General features: G+C 43.1%; 1 non-coding gene across 1 annotated transcript; it reads right to left on the bottom strand.

The window, feature by feature from the left end:
• Window positions 1-4,296: 4,296 nt before the first annotated feature.
• On the bottom strand, window positions 4,297-4,403 carry LOC138677725 (U6 spliceosomal RNA). Its single transcript, XR_011321121.1, has one exon. It is a non-coding gene; the product is annotated as a U6 spliceosomal RNA (small nuclear RNA).
• Between the last annotated feature and the right edge of the window lie 2,404 nt (window positions 4,404-6,807).

Raw genomic sequence — 6,807 nt, 5'->3', positions numbered from 1 at the left:
CTCCCTGATCAAGGGACTCCTTTCATGTCCAAGGTGATGAAGGAACTGTGCAGGCTCCTCAAGATAAAACAGTTGCGCACGTCGGTGTACCACCCTCAGACCAACAGAGTAGTTGAGCGCTTAAAGAAAACCCTCAAATCCATGTTGAAGAAGGTAGTCTCCAAGGATGGGAGGGAGTGGGAAATGTTGTTGCCCTACTTGATGTTCGCCATTCGTGAGGAACCGCAGGCCTCCACGGGATTTCACCCTTGGAGCTACTGTATGGCAGACATCCTGGGGGTCTGCTGGACGTAGCCAAAGAGACTTAGAAGCAGGAACCTATGCTGCATAAGAGTGGAGGACCGAATTTCAGCTGTCATGCCTATTGTAAAAGAGTATTTAGTGGATGCTCAGGCAGTGCAGGGCCGCATATATAACAAAAAGGCCACAGCCCGCTCCTTTAAAGCAGGAGATCGGGTGTTGGTTTTGGTGCCCACCACTGAAAGCAAGCTTATGGCCACGTGGCAAGCATGACATTGTCACCAAGCTGTTGTGAATTCTGTGGCAGAGTTCACTCCTGTGGTCACAAGTGGTACTTTGGCTGATTCTCTCTGGGAGCTTCCGTTTGTGGAGGAAAGTGGTACTGCAGCTTCTGAGTTTCCTCCCTCAGGTGATCTGGTGAGGTCGTTAGCTGCTTCTCTACTTAACTCCACCTGATGCTTTGATCCATGCTTCCTGTCAATGTTCCAGTGTTGGACTTGTGTTTCTCTGGATCATTCCTGTGGCCTGCTGCTCTGCATAGCTAAGTGCTTCTTTGCTATTTGTTGCTATTTTTTCTGTCCAGCTTGTCTATTTGTTTTGCTGGAAGCTCTGGGACGCAAAGGGTGTACCTCGGTGCCGTTAGTTCGGTACGGAGGGTCTTTTTGCCCCCTTTGCGTGGTTTTCTTTAGGGTTTTGTGTAGACCGCAAAGTTATCTTTCCTATCCTCGTTCTGTCTAGAATATCGGGCCTCACTTTGCTGAATCTATTTCATCCCTACGTTTGTCTTTTCCTCTTACTCACAGTCATTATATGTGGGGGGCTGCCTTTTCCTTTGGGGTATTTCTCTGAGGCAAGGTAGGCTTATTTTTCTATCTTCAGGCTAGTTAGTTTCTCAGGCTGTGCCGAGTTGCATAGGGAGCCTTAGGCGCAATCCACAGCTGCCTCTAGTTGTGTTTGGAGAGGATCAGGAATTGCGGTCTACAGAGTTTCCACGTCTCAGAGCTCGTTCTATTATTTTGGGCTATTGTCAGATCACTGTATGTGCTCTGATCGCTATGTACATTGTGTTACTGAATTGCCTAACACAACACCAAGCCTCATGTAAGGGTATGAATGAAACCATACCATGTGCCTGAGATCCAGAGACAAACCATCGTGAGTGAGGTAAAACAAATGCTCCAACTGGGAGTAATTGAGGAATCCCGGAGTGACTGGGCTAGCCCAATTGTGCTAATTCCAAAGCTGGATGGATCATTACAATTCTGTAATGACTTCCGCAAATTAAATGAGGTGTCGATGTATGACCTGTACCCAATGCCCCGGGGTGGACGAGCTGATTGGCAGGTGCCTCTCACGGAGTCGGCAAAATTGAAGACAACCTTCATAACACTGGAGGGTCTGTACCACTATGTCGTCCTGCCCTTTCGACTACATGGGGCCCCAGCCATGTTCCAGAGACTGATGGACATAGTGCTGGAACTCCATTGGAAGTATGCATCAGAGTACTTGGATGACATCATCATGTTTAGTACTGACTGGCATGCCCACTTGTCCCAGGTGCAAGCGGTAATAGATTTGCTCAGAATCGCGGGCTTGATGGCGAATCCCAAGAAATGTGTGGTAGGGCTGGAGGAAGCCCGGTCCTTGTGATAAGTGATAGGCCATGGGGTTATCAACCCCAAATAAATAAAATCAAGGCCATTCAGAACTGGCCCCGACCTGTTACCACCAAACAGGTGAGAGCGTTTCTTGGGATCGTTGGGTATTACCAGAGGTTTATATTTAATTTTTCAGGGAGAACAACACCACTTACCGATCTCCTCAAGGAAAGAAGTCGGTCATGGTTGCGTGGAACCCCCAGGCGGAGGAAGCGTACCAATCCATGAAGGTGGCGCTGTGGAGACAGCCTGTCATCATTAGCCCCAACTTCCAGAAACGATTCATCATACAGACGGATGTCTCTAACGTGGGCCTAGGAGTGGTCTTGTCACAGGACGTGAACAGTGAGGAACATCCAGTCATCTACCTAGGTAGGAAACTCACCCCAGCTGAGAAAAATTATAGCATAGTGGAGAAGGAGTACTTTGCCATTAAGTGGGCCTTGGAGTCCTTATGCTATTATTTACTCAGTCAACTGTTTCGTTTGGTGACAGATCATTCACCCTTGGCATGGATGAGGAATGCCAAGGAGTGGAATGCTCGGGTCACCAGATGGTATTTATCCGGGGTGAAAGGGTGTCCCTGGGTGTCAGCGTCCTCATTGATAAGGTACTATGGAGAGGTATTTTTTTTTATCTAAAACCATTATAGGAATATGTGATGTGCTCTATAGGCTACTGTGCTGTGATATTTGTGATATTCGTACTATGTAGACATCCACATGTTCCATATCTGAGTGTACTGTTGGTTTACCTATATATCTATACATGACTTGTACCAGGGACATACCTTACCTTGGGCTTCCTGTATTCATGTATGCGGGTATTATCTGGATACCATCTTTTGGCCCCGTTGAGCCCGACTGTCTGATGTGATATATTTTCTAAATTTTATTCAATAAAGTTGCTATCGTTGGATTCTATGACTGCCTAGTAGTTGCTTGTTTTTGTTTAGTTCTGTTGCAGTTATCCATACATCCATGCATAGGGGGTAGATTGTTAGATTTATTCCTACAACTTACGTCAATTGTGATGATAGATACTCTCTACCACTGATTATGTTCATCAGAATTTGGTTCGGTATTTATCCCTGTAGAATTTTAATTTCATTTTTGAACATCGGGCTTGGAAATCGCAAGGAAATGCGGATACCCTCTCATGGGCCCCCTAAATGGTGACAAGTGTTCAACCTCACAAGTTTGAACGGGGGGAATATGTGAGGCAGTGAGGGGGCTCATATGCGAGGGTTGATATATATCCCCCAGGATGCTGACGGAGTCCTATTAGACCCGCTGGAGTGCCTTGCATTCACAGCAAGATGCCTGTGAGTCACAACGCAAAGTAAAAGTAAGTCTGGACCTGGTCAAGCTTTTGACCAAGGCAATGTTCAGGAAAACCCGATTAGGGCTTTTATTTTTTAAGCAGACTATAGGATGGTAATGGTGCGGTCCTCTTACTCCAAGCTGGATCTTATAGGTGGCTCATGGCCACAAATTCCAGTTAAAAACCCTGCAGTATAAGGTTTGGGTGTGTCAGTGTTTGTTTGTAAGTAGCAGAGCATGTGGCTCTGCAGTGTCCAGCCTGTGTTAGCTAACACAGAGCCAAGAGCAGTAAATGCTATGGTGATATGGTGGTGCAGTCGCCCTCAGCAAACGGTCTTGTGTACGGACTGTTGACGGCTGTGATCCGGAGGATACCGTGTGCTGTGCACTGTGTGAGTTGTGCGGACATTAAACACGTTTGCTGTGAACTTTCCTGTGGTCCCTGCCTATCTGTCACACTGCACCAACTTCGCTGCATTATAATCTGTAATAAAAGAAAATAAAGGACAAGGTATCAATAAAATTAGCAACATGAAGTATTTCAATTCACAGAGAAGTTATTCTCCACAAATTTAATGCCTGTTATTGTGCTCTGGGGTCTCTCATATGATGTAACAAATGAAAAAAATCGTTTCACTCACCTTACCCTCTCTGGTCCCGTTTTCATCACATATTCCAATACCTGCCCCTCGCACTGAAACCCCTGGGCTTCTCACGGTGAGTTGGGACTTCTGGCTGTGATAAGGTCCAGAAGGGTTCTGCCCAAGCACATGGAAGTTCATGTCACCACAACATGCGTGTAACCTAGCCCGCAGAAATGCAGAATCGTCCCAGGCCTCATTAGATAATAATAATAATAATTTTTATTTATATAGCGCCAACATATTCCGCAGCGCTTTACAAATTATAGAGGGGACTTGTACAGACAATAGACATTACAGCATAACAGAAATACAGTTCAAAACAGATACCAGGAGGAATGAGGGCCCTGCTCGCAAGCTTACAAACTATGGGGAAAAGGGGAGACACGAGAGGTGGATGGTAACAATTGCTTTAGTTATTCGGACCAGCTATAGAAAAATATGGAACGCTTCACGAATTTGCGTGTCATCCTTGCGCAGGGGCCATGCTAATCTTCTCTGTATCGTTCCAATTTTAGTATATGTGCTGCCGAAGCGAGCACATAAGATCCAAAAGTCCCATAGGCTCACTATGACAGGCTCAAAGATTTCAAAGCAAGCAGCAGACATCAAATGATACTGCGAGGACTGACTGGTGGTGGTGAGGAGGGGAGAGGTCGTTAAGGTGAGTAAGAATTTTTCAACTTTTTGATGGCCCTGTATGGTTAAGCAAAATGGTGACCATAATTTTTCAGAATGCTGATTTTTTTTTTTTTAAATTTGAGTAGAATTCAATCGACTCAAATGTATTAGCTCATTTCTACAAGCCATCATTGTTTAATTTATGAATTTTCATGTCATACGTGTTGATTATCATCACATAATTAAGCATAATTAAGGTGGTTGCTCCATAAACAATATATATCACATATCAATATTTTAGGTGATAAATGTATGTTAATGAAGGGGTTGGATGGCTTGCACTTATGACCAGCACTGATCAAGACAACAGATGTCCCAATGACTCCTCTGTAAATTGAGCTGCAATGATCATGTCTTTAAAAGTGGTCACACATGCTTCTCACCACTTTATTTATACCGGGAACTTTGAGCTCACTGTTTTAATGGTAGGGGTCTTAGCAGCCAGAAGCCCCTTCCCAAATCATCATACAATTTTCTTGTCTAAAATGACCACCCAAAAATGTAGTTCAAAAAAGGTGACCAAGTACTTTTAACATTTAGAGAATTAAAAAATTAAAATAAAATCTGGTCTGGATCAGGTCTTCTCTTTAGGAGGGGTTTCATCAGATAAAGCATTTTATGCCACCATTACATAAAAAAGGATAAGAGACACTTGGTTAATATATTAATCTACTGTTACATTTTGCTTACGATCTTATCGCAGGAAAACAGCGAAATGAATTGACATCTACAAATCTCATCTCATTACTTGCTGTATAAATAAATATATTTCTACCTACTCAAGTCACAAATCATATTATCAGATCTCACTGTGTATTAGGTTTCCCAACAGTCAACAGTTCAATTGAAAAACTGTTTTTCTAACTACCAAATATCAAAAGTAATCTTTGCCGTTATATCATAATTACATGAGATATTATCATAACGAGATGCAACTTCAAGAACGTGGACAGATGTCCCTCCGTTTAATTGCCGGTGTATTCAGCACTGTCACAGATATCATGTAAAGTAGCAGTCAGAGTAATGCACGTAATGTTCAGATAACAGCCGCAATCATAACTATTAAATGCTTTCATTTTCCTGTACAGGATGATATATTCACCGTATGTATCCCGAGGAAGGCATTTATTAAAGCGACATAAGGAATAACAGCTCATCAGTCATGACCTTGCTCATTGATGTGTATTTATAGACTCAAGCTACAGAAAATATACATGGTTCATGCAGGGTAGTAATGCCAGGCAGAACTCTATGAGCACTTGTTCATTGGCTTTGATGCCCTAACCTGCTCATAATTACTAATCACTAACGACAGTGTTTTGTGCTCTTGTAACAGTAGATTAATCAATATCAAAGAGTTAATGGCTGATATTGCATTGCCTCCTGCTATCACTAAAACTAAGTTGTCATTGTAATATACCACACACTTCGGGAACTAAGATATTCATTTCCGCACAATCATAACACTCCATGTGTCACAGCATCTCCCAAGTCTAAAGGTATCTATACATTTTAGAGCAAACTTGATTAAGTGTCTTATACTGAATATATAGGGGCCTCACAGTTCTCCCCAACAGACAGCATCGGATTAATCCTTTTGGAGGCCCCTAGGCAGTAAAAATGTTAGGGCCTCTCCAGCAATTATTTCATAATACATTTTTAAATTTACTAGCAACAACTTTAAGCCAACAATTATATTTTCTAAAACATAACCAAAATTAAGTTTATCAAACTTTGTTATAAACCTGAAAGGGTAAATAAATAACATCGACCTTGGGTGAAGGTCTCTATATACTTGTCTTTGTTCCCAAAGCCTTCACTCCTCAGGAATCAGAGAAAACTCACGTCAGTATAAGAAGGTTGTTGGATGCAGTGACGGACAGGAGGCAGACCAAGGGTTAATAAGGGGTTTAATAAACAGTAGTTACTCCTCGCAGGGAGATATGTACACAAGAAGCAAGGTTATACTTAATTCAGAGAGAACTAATATGGGGAACAGGGGAGAATAATACAAATAACACTCTTAACACTTTGGGCATCAGCCACGGGTGTGTTCCTGTCGGCGACTGGGAAAGTTTAGATTACGTGACAAAAAACGGATCTGTCACAGCCCTGTGAAACAAAATGGGGGGAACTTCCCTGGCGTTAATGGTGTCCTCCTGTGGTCCTCATGATGGCGGTGTCCTCTGGTGAACCTGGCGATGGTGGTGATAGTCTATGGTATTACCACGGGCACTGATCCCAATGGATAAAGGGAGGAAGGAG

The sequence above is a fragment of the Ranitomeya imitator genome, chromosome 4, assembly GCF_032444005.1.
Source record: "Ranitomeya imitator isolate aRanImi1 chromosome 4, aRanImi1.pri, whole genome shotgun sequence".
Lineage (NCBI taxonomy): Eukaryota > Metazoa > Chordata > Amphibia > Anura > Dendrobatidae > Ranitomeya > Ranitomeya imitator.
This window is presented reverse-complemented; position numbering and strand designations above follow the sequence as displayed.